Source organism: Lytechinus variegatus, chromosome 6 (assembly GCF_018143015.1).
Source record: "Lytechinus variegatus isolate NC3 chromosome 6, Lvar_3.0, whole genome shotgun sequence".
NCBI lineage: Eukaryota > Metazoa > Echinodermata > Echinoidea > Temnopleuroida > Toxopneustidae > Lytechinus > Lytechinus variegatus.
The window spans coordinates 7,176,482-7,194,071 of NC_054745.1; the positions used below are offsets into that span (position 1 = coordinate 7,176,482).

Sequence of the window (17,590 nt, forward strand, 5' to 3'; positions counted from 1 at the left end):
CCCGCCAGACATTATAAAGAAATCAGCGATATTCTACTGCAATTCTTAACATCAGATTCAAACTGTTGGATTTCCAATATTATAGAGGTAAGTACATATCAGATTATTTTTTCATACAATGATATACAAAAGGAATAGTAGTGAGTGATGTCATCAGTCACCTCATTTGCATACCGACCAGAACGAGCATGTAGTATTTTTTTAATTACGCACTAACAGAAATAAAATGTCATAACTTTCCTATTTTACATCCGATTTTGATGAAAACTTCAGTGTTATGCTAATTGGAATTTATATTTTGATTCTAAACAACTTTTGGTTGAGATTGACCCGTTCTTTAGACACCGATGTCAAAGCAAATGTGGCATTACATTTATCCATCAAATAACTTTAGCCTGTGATACGTGAAAAGTGCCAGGAAAAGAGACACTGTTTTCATAAAGATATGACACCACGACTCGCTTGGTAGCTTTATATCTTTATCTATTATTTGTCTGGCCCACTATGTATGCAGCGCGGAGTATACATAACTGGCTAAAACATTGACGGCTGAATGTAAAATAGGTGGATGATCTTCGTAATGATAATGGCGGCGAGTATAGCACGTAGCAAACGGTCCAAAGCGCCCTCTTGAATCCTAGGAACGAATATTTATGACTTATGAATTAATAGTGTTACATCTCGAAATATTTGAATTTTTCCAATGTACCCGAATTGTGCCGTTATTAAAAAGCATTTCTACATAATTTTAGACATGCCCATTCTGATTTCTATTAAGATTACGTAGATCTCTAACTTTAGTCGAATTTGGTGCATTTTTTACTAGATTTTTTAAAAAAATTCTATATTTAGCAACAATATTCACATGTTTACATATTATAAAGCAAATAGCATAACAGTTACACATGTATAAAAATACAACTGTAAATGGAACCAGAAAATGGAAAATATTACGAAATGGAAAATCTAAGAAGGAAAAACAAAACCAAAAACAATTGAGATTGCAATATGTTCCTTGTAAAGGGTTATCATTTTTTAAATATCTTAATTGTATTAATTATCTATTGTAGACTTACATGTTGATGGTGTGAATTTAATAATAACGAACCTTGAAAACTGTATTTAGCTAAATTTCACTTTCGAATTTTTCCTACATATATATCCAAAGTAACTGCAATTTTATCATCTTAATCAATTTCGTAAGCTGTCATCCAATTGTAAAAGACATAAATAATGGCCCTTTGCAATGGTATACAATGCATAGTTACGAATAAGGTATATCATCACTGTAAAACGTTTCAAGAGGTTCATATTCGTCGAATTAATAATTGTCAATGTAATGTAGAATCTCAAATGGGGTGGGGTATCTCAGTCAGTTGCAGGGGAGGGCGATGACCGGTTCGATGAAAAAATGGCAGTGGTAAAAAAAATGGCAGTGGTAAAAAAAATGGCAAAGAAAAAAAATGACATTGGTAATAATGGAAGAGGTGTAAATGGCAGAGGTTATGATGGCAGAGGTAGAAAAAGCAAAGGTAAAAATGGGAGAGGTAACAATGTAGTAATTTCACAACCTTGCACTTGGGGGTTTAACAAGTTGGGTGGGGTATCTCAGTCAAATGCCATAGGTGAGTCCAGGGGGGCCGAGGGAACCGCCCCCCCCCCCCTTTGGCGGAGCAAAAAAAGGGGGAAGAAAGAAAAAAAAGGAAGGAGGAAAAATAAGAGGAAGACGAGTGAATAAAATAAGGTCAGGGGAGACTTGGAAAAAGTTTTTAAAATATACATTTCATGTCACTTTATTAAATTTTCGGTTGCGCTACGCACTCGCATATCCTGTTCGAAGAGATACATATCTTGCTTAATAGGCTGATATGTATATAGCTTAAAATAACAAGCTTTTGAAGGGCAAGAACACCCCAGGAAAAAGTTGATTCTGCATATAACTGTTTTGTGAAATGAAGCGAAACTTTAAAATGTGATTTTACATCCAATTTTGATTAAATTTTCAGTGTTATGCTTGTTGGATTTTCTTCTTTTTATTCAAATCAAGGTTTTGTTGGGGGTGGACTTGTGTATTAATTGTTATGCATTATTATACAAAATAATGCATGCAGACGAGTGTGTAAGTGGAAATGCAAGGGCACGCGATGTTTCTTTACATTGGTGCCGCACTGTGCACGAACCGCTGGCGGCGAGTGCCCGGTGTGCACCGTCTGAAGAAACCGAGCTTTCTCTGCATTTACTTTTAAGCCCGACAGAGCAAGTGCACTATTTGTTTTATAAAATAGCAAAACAGGAAAAAAAATCTTAAAAAGTTACAGTACAGTTTTGTTTAACTTCTAACTTCTGATCTCCTTGAGCATGCAATGTCAATTGTTGTTGCGCACCTTTTTTACTGCCGTGCATTGCACACAAAAGGTTGGATGCCATGTGACGTGTATTGGCCAATCGCGATGCTTGAAACAATAAACCTATTTCATGAATTTAGATGACATCTCACCTACAACTAAGAGACGATCACGTTATTAGACAAGATAAGCATAATAACCGTGTGTAAACACTTGGAAGTATAAGAATGATAAGACATCACGCAAACAATTCATTGCGAAATAAGACTTTATTTGGAGAAGAAGACATATCGTTAATTAAACGTTGACAACAAACAACTAAATGTTCATATGATATTTATTTAGGAATCATACATTAATGTTATGTATATGGATTTATCACTGTAGATGTTTATTTAACATTACGGGACTGATTTTAACAATAGAGGGCGCTTATCTACCCTGGAGTCCTAAAAAGATATTTATGCAAAATTAATTGACCATATTTGGTTACAAAAATGCTGGAACCGATTTCGATTGGTCGAGGTAAATGCTTTTCATGAAGTCACGTGTTGGAGTGAGGGAAAAAATCAGGTTTGGATCTTTTACTTTATCTAAAAAAAATCATTTTGCTCCGAGCCTTACTTTAAAACTGGCCCTCATTAGATATTACAATTTTATCACGTAGACTGTAGGATATTTTCTTAATCTGACATTTTGCTACATGAAGAGGAACATCATGTTTTAAATAACCAGTTGTTAAATGACTGGTCAATTTCAACTGCATAATGTGTGAGGTTGAGTATGCTTTGTTTTCATAATCCGTATACGAGCATAGCGCGTAGCAAGCCGTCCAACAGCGCCCTCTTGGATCCCAGGAACGAATACCCACCTTTAAATCCCATTTGCCTTCCATGATTGACTTATGAATTAACAGTGTTACATCTCGAAATATTTCAATTTTTCTAGTGTACCCGGATTGTGCCGTTATTAAAAAGCATTTCCACACAATTTTAGACCTACCCATTTTGATTTCTTTTTAGATTACGTAGATCTCTAACTTTAGGCGAATTTGGTGTATTTTTAACTAGATTTTTATTTGTTTATTTACCAACACTATTCACATGCTTCCATATTATGAAGCGAATGTCATAACAGTTACACATGTATAAAAATACGACGGTAAATGGGACCAGAAAATCGAAAATATTACAAAATGCACATTTAAGAAGGAAAAACAAAACCAAATAATTTAGATTGCAATATGTTCCCTGTAAAGGGTTATCATTTTTTAAATATCTTAATTGTATTAATTATCTATTGTAGACTTACATGTTGATGGCGTGAATTTAATAATAACGAACCTTGAAAACTGTATTTAGCTAAATTTCACTTTCGAATTTTTCCTACATATATATATCCAAAGTAACTGCAATTTTATCATCTTAATCAATTTCGTAAGCTGTTATCCAATTGTAAAAGACATAAATAATGGCTCTTTGCAATGGTATACAATGCATAGTTACGAAAAAAGGTATATCATCACTTTACTTGTAAAACGTTTTAAAAGGTTCATATTTGTCGAGTTAATGATTGTCAATGTAATGTAAAATCTCAAATGGGGTGGGGTATCTCAGTCAGTTGCAGGGAAGGGCGATGACCGGTTCGGTGAAAAAAATGGCAGTGGTAAAAAATGGCAAAGAAAAATTACAGAGGTAATAATGGAAGAGGTACAAATGGCAGAGGTTATAATGGCAGAGGTAATAAGGGCAGAGTTAGAAACAGCGAAGATAAAAATGGCAGAGGAAAGTACCTTGCACTTGGGGGTTTAACAAGTGGGGTGGGCTATCTCAGAAAATCGGAAATATCACAAAATGCACATTTAAGAAGGAAAAACAAAAACAAAAATAATTTACAACGTATTCCTTCTAAACGGCTGTCATTTTCGAGGGACAGAGGTAATAAAGGGAGAGGTATAAATGGCAGAGGTTAGAATGGCAGAGGTTATAAGGGCAGAGGTAGAAATAGCGAAGATAAAAATGGCAGAGGTAACAACCTTGCACTTGGGGGGTTAACAAGTGGGGTGGGTTATCTCAGTCAAATGCCATAGGTGGATCCAGGGGGACCGAGGGAACCACCACCCCCCCCCCCTTCCTATTGGCAGGGCAAAAAAGGGGGAAAGAAAGAAAAAAGACAAAGAAGGGGAAAGGAAGGAAGAAAAATAAAATGGAGACGAGCGAATAAAATAAGGTCAGAGGAAGACTTGGATAATGATTTAAAAATATAAATTTCATGTCACTTTATTAAATTTTGGGTTGCGCTACGCACTCGCATATCCTGTTCGAAGAGATACATATCTTGCTTAATAGGCTGATATGTATATAGCTTTAAAAAATCAAGCTTTTAAGTCAATATACAAAACATATTTCAGCTCGGACATCGAGCTTTTAGTATTTTTGTTTGATTTACAAATTGATTTTTATCAATTGCAGCTTTTTGCGCTTTGCGCTGGCATTATTTGATTTGTCAAGTAGGCCTACATATTTTCTTTGTTTATTCCATATTCTTTATAAATTAATTCTGTAACAAACTACTTAAAATCCCCATTTTATGACGGTCTATAAAAAAATCGCGATTTGCACTCGCATTAATTGTTTAAAATATATCAACTTACAAATCCTATTCATGATTGCAAAAGTGCTGAAAATATCCAGTTTTCAGACTTCAAAAGACAACACATTTTCACGCATTCAAAATGCCCAGACTCTGTCTAACTCTAAAACAGACGCACACTTATTTATTGAGATACGAAGCTTGATCCTTGATTCAAAACATGCTAAAATTATCCAGTTGCGCTCGCATTATTAATGTACGTAGGTACCAAAGTTACCCATCCTTTTTCATGATTTACCAAACATGAATAGAGTGTCCCATTTTAATTCTGAAATTTATTTTTTTTTCCACTCGCGCTTTGCGTTCACATCTTTTACCTTTTAATACATCGTTTATTAAAAAAATTGTTTATGATGTCAATTTCTTAGGTCGGAATGTCAAAAAAAATATCTAAAAGTTGAACTATGCATCGTCTTATGACTAACTGCAAATCGTCCTTAACATGCCCCCTTTCGATCAAGCCAGAACCCATATTGAAAATGTCTGCTCACGCTTCACGCTCGCAGTAATTATGTAGTTACATACAAATCTTGTTCAGATTCACAAACAATGCCCAGAATATTTAATTTTCAGGACAAAATACATGAATTTCCAAAAAAAAATCAGCTCGCGCTTCGCGCCCCCACTATTTAAATGGGGCTTTTGAGATTATTACATTTGTTTATGCTCTTCTATAAGAATAAAACAATGACATGACTGTTAGGAATTCGGCGTTTCGCCCCCCCCCCCCAGAAAAAAAAATCGCAACCAAGGAAATGGAAAGAAAAGGGTTAAGTATGAAATATCAGCCTATGATTGTTACGATATCAGTATGGATATCTAAGCACTCCATACATCTCCCGCAACATGGATACCATGCCTGTTGATTGACCTGCCTAGCTGGCCTGTATAATCAGTGTAGTAAAATAACGAGAAATCGTCATTACGGTGTAGCGTTAATTTCGGTGAAAGTTACGTAATCTTCGCACACCGAATTCGCATAGCGGCAGCATGGTCGAGTGATTTTTGTAGCCTGTTATTAGTCGTTTCGCGCGTATTTGATACACAAGCTTGCACCGTGCAATGATGCACACAGCACCCACGCTCTTGACCGAAGAGACGACCCAACATGCCCATTGAACTTACACACAAACTAATGCCTATACCTCGGCTATCTTTCCTTGCATGCACACGTTCATGCACACACCAAACCCCATCTCCCTGGTATACACATGATACATGTAATGATAAGCATGATAAGAGAGAATTGAGATGAATGAGGGAAATTGTTCTCTGACCATCGACGTGATCATTGTGAATGTAGGCCTACAAACATGCATGCTAACTGACCACGGGACCATACAGCCAGTACCAAATTATTCACCGTTTCCCCCTTTTCTGCACTTAACAGTCATCAGCCAAAGGAAAAATAAGGGATATTAATGATTCATGCGATATTGGACAAGTCATGTAAGTTTTATAATTTCATCATGTTCATCTGTTTTGTAATTGACGATCCTGATCCTTCACTGTGTCGGTGAACTGCATCAAGGACTCATCATTTTTAAATAGTTTTTACTGGTTTTTATTGTACATGTCAATCTTATGTTCCCCGTTGCTATCACCTATGAATATTAATACTATAACGAACCTTCAAGTACGACGTTGTGTGCATATTGATCAGTACACTACGTGTAGAATGAAAGTTTACATATCGGATACAAAAGTTTACGTGAATGACGGCTGTCATAAACGCCTATCAGTAGTTTTATTCAGCTCGGCAAAACTGATGGACAGGTTCTTTTGGTAATTTATAAAAAAATGCCACGGTAAAAAAAAAATCGGCGCGGATAGATCGAATGCTAATAAAGTTGAAAAACAAAGTATCGTACTTTGCAGAAATCCTTTTGTTTTGGGACAAATCGCCGGGAAGGGAAAGAAGGGGGAAGAGCTCGTGGAATCGTTCGCTCTCGGTCGTTTCTCATAGGTTTGCGTGCAAATCTCCGTGAGCCGCTGGCAATGTGCAGCGCTCTCGCTGTTATCGATTCACTGTGGTGACCTCATTTTATTACATGTTTGCGTAATGACGATTTCGCGTGATTTTACTACACTGATAATAAACCTGTATATACGTTCATACCAAAGTCTCCACCAGAGTCCTTTGTATTGGATCATGGTGGCAGCTGAAACCAGTGATCGCCTTTGAAATGACAGGGATCAAGTAACCAGATACTGTATTGTTGGGAAGTAAACTGCATGTCTTTTTTACCGAAATTCGCATGCTTCATAACCTAATACTAACCCAACGGGTGCCTGCTCGCCCCGGCTATCGCATCGCTACTGTACCGTACCGTACTGTGCATACCCAATGCACTGTCACAGCAAATCACACAGTGTTGTGAGAAAGAGCGAGATGCTAACGGTAACTGTAAACAATCAAATTTAGCCTAAATAAGTTATAACTGTGTTCAATCACTGGCACAGAGGTCTGCATCATAAGATCAACATACACTAAAAGTTGATAAAACCTAAATTACTTAATTTTCTGGACTAGAGTGTGAACAATGAATTAATATCTTCCTAATATTAATTGTAAATCTGGAGTGTGAGAAGTGAGTGGGGGTGACCAGCATTTTCACTGCATGAAACACCTAATGACATTCACACAGGGCTGTGAGTGCGTTACAGGTATCATCACCAGTCGACCTGTGACTGTAAGGAGCGTTCACACGTGGATATAATCAGACATTAATATCTACACTCATTCATTTAAATACCTAATACGTACAGCGAACATACACAATGAGTAGTGGAAAATATCCAGAAATGAACTGGGAGGCAACAGACCTACCAGAAGAGTTCCAGCTTTTCAGACAAAGAATGGAGCTGATTCTAGCAGACCAAGACATAACTGATCAGAGAAAAGTGGCTATAAAAATCAAGATTGCTGTAGGCAATGAAGGCTTGCGTCGAATCAATGCATCGGGGCTATCAGAGACCGATAAAGAAAAACCGCAAGAGCTATGGAGACTATTAGAGGCACAGTTAAAGGTCAATATCAATTTTCGCATACACCGCTTAGAGCTAATGCGGTACAGGCAGAAACCAGATGAAACGATCATTGAATTCGTTACCAGGTGTAGGGACAAAGCCAAAAATTGCGATTTCGAGGAAGCTGAGTTAAATGAGCGAATCATGGAGCTAGTGATTGCGTCAACTCCAAGTCTCGAATTCCAAAAGTCATTGCTAGATCAACCGAAAGGTTACAAGGTCGAACAAATCTTGGTAGAAGGTCGTAAATACGAGGCAGTTGCTGCGAGCCGACAATGTCTCGAGACACTAGACCCTAAACAGAATATCGATTCGTTGAAGCGTAACCAGGGACGAAAAGCATGTGGTAACTGCGGACGTTTCCACAAACCTCGTCAGTGCCCTGCGTATGACGATGAGTGCCGTGCCTGTGGCACCAAGGGCCATTGGGCCAAATTCTGTCGTAAATCGAAAAATGATCGTAGTCGTAAACAGAATCGTAGATCAGATGACCAAGGATCAGACACGGTATCTGATGACCGGAAACCAAAACAAAACAAATCACGATCAAAGTCGAAAAGTCGAAAGAGTAAACCAATAAGCGAAATGGACATAACACATGATACTACCACAGATCATGATCATTATCAATCTACAGATAGTCCATTCACCGCAGCACAATTCGACACCATACACACTAGTGGACCACACACAGTTGTAAATCCAGAAGGTACTGTAGCATTTGCTAACATTGACATAATATGCCCACAGAGAGTAGGTCAACATAAGCTTTACCTAAAAGTGGACTCGGGGGCAAGTGCTAACACTATCACAGTACGTACCGCCAAAGCAATATACGGTCCAAAGTGGGAATCAGTAGTGAAACAAACAACAATAAAACTTATAGCTTACGGAGAGACACAGATTCCATGTAAGGGTACACTGGACATAAAGTGTAGATACAAGAGTACAAAATGGTCAACACATACATTCTATGTAGCAGATGTCAAGGGTCCAGCGATCCTAGGGTTGTTAGGTTGCACTGACCTTGGAATTATCACAATTCACTCAATGGACAACAAAACACCTACAACCCATCCTAAACCTAAACAAACACCTATCACAAGTGTAAGGGATCTCAAACAAGCATATCCGAATCAGTTTGACGCTATTGGTAGTTTCCGAGGGAAGGCAATGCTTCATGTCAAGGATGATGCTAAACCTACCATAGACGCACCCCGCAAGTGCAGCGTACACTTGAAAGACAAAATCAAGGCGGAACTGGACAATATGGAGCAGCAAGGAGTCATCAGAAAAATTGAGTACCACACCGATTGGTGCAGCTCCATGACCACTGTTGTGAAGAAAGATGGATCCATCAGGATTTGTCTTGACCCCAGGAGGTTAAATGATGCCTTGAAGAGATGCCCGCACAAGGTACCAACCTTGGAAGAGGTCCAACCTGTCTTCGCAGGAGCTCAGTACTTCTCTAAGCTAGATGCGAAGGCTGGTTACTGGTCGGTTCACCTAGCAGAGGAGTGCCAGGATCTCACCACATTCCGTACACCATTTGGAAGGTACTGCTTCCAAAGACTACCATTTGGGTTATGTACTAGTCAGGATATCTTCCAGCAGCATATGGATAGAATTGTCCAAAATGTGCCAGGCTGCATATGCATCGCAGATGACATAGCGATCGTAGGAAGAACGGAGGAGGAACACGATAGGAACCTCTACTTACTCATGGAGACAGCAAAGCAAGAAGGCTTAGTGTTCAACAGCTCCAAATGTACTATCAAGAAGGAAGCCATCAACTTCTTTGGTTCCAAGTACACTAGATCAGGTATCTACCCAGATCCGAGCAAGGTAGAAGCTATCACATCAATGCCATCACCCAAGGACAAAGAAGATGTTCAGAGATGCCTAGGATTATTCACATACCTAGCAGCATACATTCCTAACTTCTCAGAGAAGTCAGCGCCACTTCGAGAACTTTTACACAAGGAAGTACCATTCATCTGGGACGATGATCATGAACATTCCTTGAACAGCCTGAAAAGTGCAGTATCGTCAGGTGCATGTCTACAATTCTATGACCCAAAGAAAGAGACAACTCTTGAGGTAGATGCATCGATGAAAGGGCTAGGAGCATGCCTGCTCCAGCAAGGCAAACCAGTTGCATTTGCATCCAAAAGTCTTTCCACTGCACAGTCCAACTATTCCAACATAGAGAGGGAAACCTTAGCTCTAGTGTTTGGTATCAACCGCTTCCATACATATCTGTTCGGGAAGGAATTTACCGTCATAACAGATCACAGACCATTGGAAATGATATGGAAGAAACCTCTTAGAAGTGCACCACCACGTCTACAGAGATTGCTTATCAAAGTCCAAGGATACCGATGTCAAGTCAAGTATCGACCAGGAAAAGACATGATTCTTTCCGATACCTTGAGCCGACTTCCTAATCCCAAGGAAGCACGCGATGTTCCGCTAGATGTCAGAGTGGAATCCATCTGCTCTGAAGCCGAAGATTCGCACCAGATTGACTTGATATACTTCGGACAACACAAGAGAACAGAGCTTCAGAGAGAAACAGCTAATGATCCTGTTCTCAGATCACTATGGCAAATAGTCACTCAGGGATGGCCTGAGACCATCCAAGAATTGCCGACATCCCTTCGTCAATTTTGGTCTTACAGAGATGAAATTGGAGTATCACACGGAGTACTCTTCAAGGGAAGTCAAGTCATCATACCGAAGACACTAAGGAATGACATCCTTAGACAGCTTCATCTAGGACACATGGGAATCGAAAGCACGAGACGACTTGCTCGTGAGACAGTGTTCTGGCCAAACATCAACAAGGACATTGATCAGTTGATAAAGCAGTGTGAAACATGCCAGAAACACCAAGCAAGACAGCAGAAAGAGCCACTGCATCCCCATGATGTACCACCAGCACCATGGACCAGACTGGGAACCGACTTGTTCATGCTCAATAGACAAGAGTATCTACTCGTTACTGATTACTATTCCAAGTATCCGATCATTGCTAAGCTAACCGACACATCCAGTGCAGCTATAGCAAGACAGATGACGGGAATCTTCAGTCTGTTCGGTCCACCAGAAGAGATTGTGTCCGACAACGGTCCACAATTTGTCGGGAAACCATTCCAAGACATGTGCAAGAAGTGGAATATCAAGCACATCACTTCTTCACCGCACTATCCAAGATCCAACGGATTAGCTGAGAGAATGGTTCGTACAATCAAGAATCTGTTGACAAAGTGTTCTCAAACTAGCCAAGACAGTCAACTAGCCATGATGCACCTGAGAGCAACACCAGTTGACAATAACTTGAGATCACCAGCAGAGATGTTGTTTGGAAGACCCATCCGAACCACATTGCCAAGTCACTATCTTTCGAGAGATTCTACTGCCACCGAGTTTCTCTTGAATAGGCAAGACAAAATGAAGGAAGTGCATGATCGACATGCAAGTTCTGATCTGCCACCACTGCATGTAGGACAGCCAGTGAGAGTTCTGCATCCAAGAGACAACACTTGGATACCAGCCAAAGTATCCAAAGTCTGTGAAGAACCTCGATCCTACGAAGTTTCAACGCCGAATGGAGGAATCTTGAGGAGAAATAGATCTCACTTGAGGGAAGTTCCATCCACCAACCCAACTCCAAAGCGTGTAAGGTTCGAAGAAGACCACTCCACAGAAACTCAACCAGAGGAAGACGTCCAACGAACAGACACACTCACAAACCACGAGGTCTGGACGCACTATTCGCAAACCAGAGAGATTCATGTTCGACGATTGAACATTATGAACACTCTAAACTCTCAAACAAAGAAGAGAAAGAGAAGAAAGAAGACAACACTGAAGACATTAGTGTAGTTTTAAGTTTGTTATGTGCATGTATAATCATTGTACATTATTTTTGGTATGTCAAGATAGTGTTTACGAAATTATCAAAAAGACACTATAACCAAATACTTATTGTTTGGAAATATTGATTTCAGGATCAATCCGGTTATCCAAATTATTTTCAGTTTTGCACAAGATTGAAGTTATGTAAAATTGAAGATGCATACAGTTTATCACAAACTGATATTCTCACAAACCAAACAGTTTCTATATTATATCTGATAAATCATAATTAAGCCAAATTACCAAAATTTGCAGACTACCAAAAGTATTGTTTGAAAACAATATCCTTGAAATTTGAAATTCTCAATCTTATCAGAAGAAGGGGGATGTTACGATATCAGTATGGATATCTAAGCACTCCATACATCTCCCGCAACATGGATACCATGCTTGTTGATTGACCTGCCTAGCTGGCCTGTATAATAAACCTGTATATACGTTCATACCAAAGTCTCCACCAGAGTCCTTTGTATTGGATCAATGATTTGTCATCCATTAAAATGTTCTATCAAAATCTATCACAAACTTTGATTTTTGTAATTAAAATGTCAAAATCTTGGCTCGCTTCTTATTAATTTTACGCGATGTGCCGCATCGAGCCCCCTCAAAATTTTTTGACTCATTACGCCACTGAGACAACCCCTTCAAAGAAACAAACAAAATCAACTTTGAGCGGCCGATCGGGGATAATATGGGTGAAAAAAAATCGGGCCCCTCCTAATGGTAAAAAGGGAGAGGTAAAAATGGAAGAGGAAGCCTTATAATGGCAGAGGTAAAAATGACAAAGGCAAACATGACAGAGGTAATAATGGCAGAGGTAAAAAATGGCAGAGGATAAAACAGGCAGAGGTAAAATGGCAGAGGTAAAATGGCACCGGTAATAATGACAAAGCTAAAAGATGCAGAGGTAATAATGACAGAGGTAAAAACTAAAATAAAAAGCAGAAGTAAATGTACAAATAGATGTCAGGAAAACATCACAAAAGCAACAACCCCCCTGTTACACCCACAAATGTAATAATCGCCCACAAATGTAATAACGCCCACAAATGTAATAACACTGTACCCACAAATGTAATAATTTCACCCACAAATGTAATAATTTTTGATCGCCCACACATGTAATAATGACTTTACCCACAAATGTTATGAATTTGAAGGGATTTTTTTGGCAAATCCGTTGTAAACTAAAATCCTATAGTAATGCGGTCATTTAGCACAAAAGTGCATAGTCTCCTTTCCTGACACGGTTAATTGGAATTATAATATAAGTGCAACGTCTTTATTTCGAACTCATTTGTTAAAAAAAAATAGAATATAAATCCAAAGTCTTTATTTCAGACCCGGTTGTTTAAAAAATGATGATATAAGTCCAAAGTCTTTTCTCCAGATCCGGTTGTTTAAAAATTATAATATGAATCCAAAGTCTTTATTCCACACCTGGTTGTTTAAAAAATAACAATATAAGTCCAAAGTCTTTTTGCAGACCCGGTTGTTTAAAAAATCATGATATAAATCCAAAGTCTTTTTTCCAGACCCGGTTGTTTAAAGAATTATGATATAATTCCAAAGTCTTTTTTCCAGACCCGGTTGTTCAAAAATTATGATTTTAGTCCAAACTAAGATATAATAATGATATTCCAGTGGAATAAAAGTGAGAATCGAGCTTGTTCTTTTTTCCAGACGCTAATAGTAAATCGAGAATCAAGCATGGTCTTTGCTCCAGACCCGGTAACTAAAGGCTAAAACCTTATAGTAATGCGTTTATATAGCACTAAAATGTGAAATCCTTTTTTCCAGACCCGGTTAATTCAAAATTTATGATATAAATGCAAAGTCTTTTTCTTGACCCGGTTATTTCAAAAATTATAATAATTGTAAAAACAATGATCCACGATCCTATTCATGTTGAATAACATGGAAATATAGCGTAGTCTTTCTGTCAGACCCAGTTATAAAAATCATTCAAAACACAACAATAACAACAACAAAACAAAGACCCTGCAACCATTTTTTTATATAATTTCTTGTATATTCCTTCCTTTTTTCTATGAAAAAAAGCACAAATAACAAAATATTTAAATACATATGAAAAAAAACTGGGAAATAAGATATCAGTAAACAATAGGGGGATTACTTCCCGAAAACGATAACATTGTTGATCGACGATATATGATATAGTATATAAAAGAAAAACATTCTAACAAGAGAGGATAACCATTCCATTACATGTTTTTATCTGGAAATAAGTCATGATTGTCTATTTTTGCCACCCACTGTATGAGAAGTAGGGTAACAGTTTTATTTAGTATTATTTTTATTACTTCTTTTTATTGTCATTATTTCTTGTATATTCATTCCTTATTTTCTATTAAAAAAACAAAATATTTAAATACATATAAAACAAAAAACTGAAGAAAAAGATATCAGCACACAATATGGGGATTACTTCCCGAAAAAGATAAGGATGTTGATCGACGATCTATAAAAAAAATGTATAAAAGACAATCATTCTAACAAGAGGGGATAACGTTTTAACACGTTCTTCGGTACTTTAAATTATCAGTGTACCAAGCACCATTTGTAATATATTCAGCATTTTATTTTATTAGTTACAATTCCAATAATCTCAGTGGCCTATTAAAGATATATTTTCTGGGGTTATATTGACCCGTTAAGTAAAGAGAGAGAGAGAGAGGGGATTTATTTGATCAAAAAGTGATAGGATAGGAAAAAAAAATGATTTGAAATGACTGAAAGGGAGACAGGCAAAGAAAGAAGAGCCCCCTCCCACACCCGTACCAGCGTTACGGGGTGAGACTGTCCCGTCGGTGGATTCAGGTCCATCAACATCTTGAGGTTTGATCTTTCCAGAGACAACGCTCTAAACATGTGCTTTTTTCTAATTGGTCTTAATTTGGAGGATTGTTGGTTCTCAGATTCGTTGTTGGGGGTTGGGTTTTATTGTTTTTTATCTTTGAAATAATTGTGTCTGGGGGAAAGTCTACAATCGATCTCATTGTTATTCCACAGTAGTTAGATTATTGGGTATTCGTTTTAGAATATTTGTAAAAACTATTTGTCTTAACAATAACCAAGTCTGGGGAAAGGACGTTTGCTTTACCCATGCATAATCACAATATTTTGTAGGGCTCTTAGTATTATTACAAAAAAATCTGGGTGTGGGGTAAAGACATGTTTTTTTTTACTGGGTGCAACTCTTGAGAATTGGTCTTAGATTTGATTTTCTTTTTCAATTCATTTTTTAGATAACCTGGTCTGGAGGAAAGAGTACGTTTTAAAACTCGTGTTGTTCGAAAAGAATATGAAAGGGTGTTATGTTAGAATTTTATTCGTAATTTTTTTAATGATTAGATCTGGAATAAAAACAGCATTCTAAACCCCTTTTAAAAACAGGTTCTTAGGTTAAAGGATTGCTTGGTGCTAGATTTGGAGTTATTTCGGTTTTTACTATTAGCGTTATTTTGAAAAACATATGACCGGGTCTGGCTGAAAGACTATGCTATATGTCCATGTTATCCAGCATTAATAAGATTATGGGGTCTTTATACGGGTTTTTTTTCTTGTATTGTTATTTACAATTTTTGAATAACAGGGTTTGGAGAAAAGGCTAACCTCGATTTTGTTTTTTTCTTCTGGAATATAATTACACTCTAAAAAATGAAGTGCTAATTTAGCTCTTAAAGAGCGTGTATAGTGACTGCACTTCGGAGTGCTGACCCGTCCAGTTCAAATTTGAACTAGACAAATCAGCACTCCGAAGTGCAGTCACTATACACGCTCTTTAAGAGCTAAATTAGCACTTCATTTTTTTAGAGTGTATGGTATCTTAGTTTGGACTTATATTATAATTTTTGAAATAACCGGGTCTGGAAAAAAGACTTTGGAATTTTGTGCTATATGAAGGCATTACTATAGGGTTTAGTTTTTAGTTTCAAATAACCGGGTCTGGAGAAAAGACTATGCTTGATTCTCTATTTACTCATAGCGCATATATTCACAATACATTCCGTATAATTTAAAACAACAACAACAAAAACATTGATTCCATCAGTTTGAATTAACTGGGTCTGGAGAGAAGACTAAGCTCGATTCTCATTTTTATTCCACTGGAACATCATTAACGTATCTTAATTTGGACTTATCACCGGGTCTGGAAAAAAGACTTTGGATTTATATTATATTTTTTTTAAACAACCGGGTCTGGAAAATGACTTTTGACTTATATTATTATTTTTTAAACAATCGGGTCTGGAGAAAAGACTTCGGACTTATATTATAATTTTTGAAACAACCGGGTCTGGGAAAAAAGACTTTGGACTTATATTATAATTTTTAAACAACCGGGTCTGGAAAAAAGACTTCGGACTTATATTATAATTTTTGAAACAACCTGGTCTGGAATAAAGACTTGGGCTTATATGAATACTTTTTAAACAATCGGGTCTGGAATAAAGACTTTGGATTCATATTATGATTTTTTTAAACAACCGAGTCAGGAAAAGACACTTTGCACTTATGTGCTATATGAACGCATTACTATAGGATTTTAGTTTAGAACGGATTTGCCAAAAATCCCTTCAAATTTATAACACTTGTGGGTAAAGTCATTATTACATTTGTGGGCGATCAAAAATTATAACATTTGTGGGTAAAGTGCATTATTACATTTGTGGGTGGAATTGTTACATTTGTTGGTAAAGTGTTATTACATTTGGGGCGTTATTACATTTATGGGTAAAGTGTTATTACATTTGTGGGCGTTATTACATTTGTGGGTACAACGTCCCCCCCCCCAAAAAAAAAATACCCGAATAGGTAATAACAATTTTGACTGGCAGCTTCGCGGCTTGCGTGTCATGGTCCTTCCAGTCAAATCTCCTTTTGAAAAATTATGTGTCTGCCCCTGTTAATTTATATAATAACATAATTTAGATCAACCAAGAACGTAGATTCCATTTTTTTTTGCAATTTTGCCGCTTATTTCTTTGGGGAAGAGGGCTAAAGCCCCTACCTAACCTGCTGCCAGGTAAAAATGGCAGACGTAAAAACGCCAGAGGTAAGAATGGCAGAGGTAAAAATGGTAGAGGTAATAATAGCAGAGGAAAAAATGGCAAAGGTAAAAGTGGCAGCGGTAATAATGGCAGAGGTAAAAATGGCAGAGGTAAAGATGATAAAGATAGGCTACGTCATAATAATTATCATCCTTGACCGGACTGTTGTCGACGAAATGAGCTATAAGTTCTGATGAAATATTATGTTGTTTTTCATCATTTTAGGTCTACACTTTGTCATTTATGGGACTACATTCAAGCCTTTTCTTGCCAAAGTGATTTCATTTAGTGACTGATGAAAGGATCTTAAGTTCGTAAGCAGAACAGCGCTTCACACGCAAACCCAAAATTAACGATTTGTTTTTCCAACACCAATGGGTGCGGCCATTAACTCTCTGAAACGAACAATTTCGGGTCCACTTCGAACTACTTTCATAATTTAACCTGGATAATAATAATAATAATAATAAAAGTGATATTCTATTTAGCGCGCACACCGTTTAGAGACGCGTATGGCGCTAGACCAGCGACAGTTCGTTTAGATAACAAATATTATATACACGTACA

At 37.5% G+C, this 17,590-nt stretch overlaps 1 protein-coding gene across 1 annotated transcript in view; it reads left to right on the plus strand.

The window, feature by feature from the left end:
* LOC121416775 overlaps window positions 1-17,590 on the plus strand; it is a 32,978-nt gene continuing 15,388 nt past the window's right edge. The window contains exon 1 of the mRNA XM_041610250.1: window positions 1-87. The gene's annotated coding sequence lies outside the window, so the exon portion shown is untranslated. The remainder of the gene's footprint in view (window positions 88-17,590) is intronic.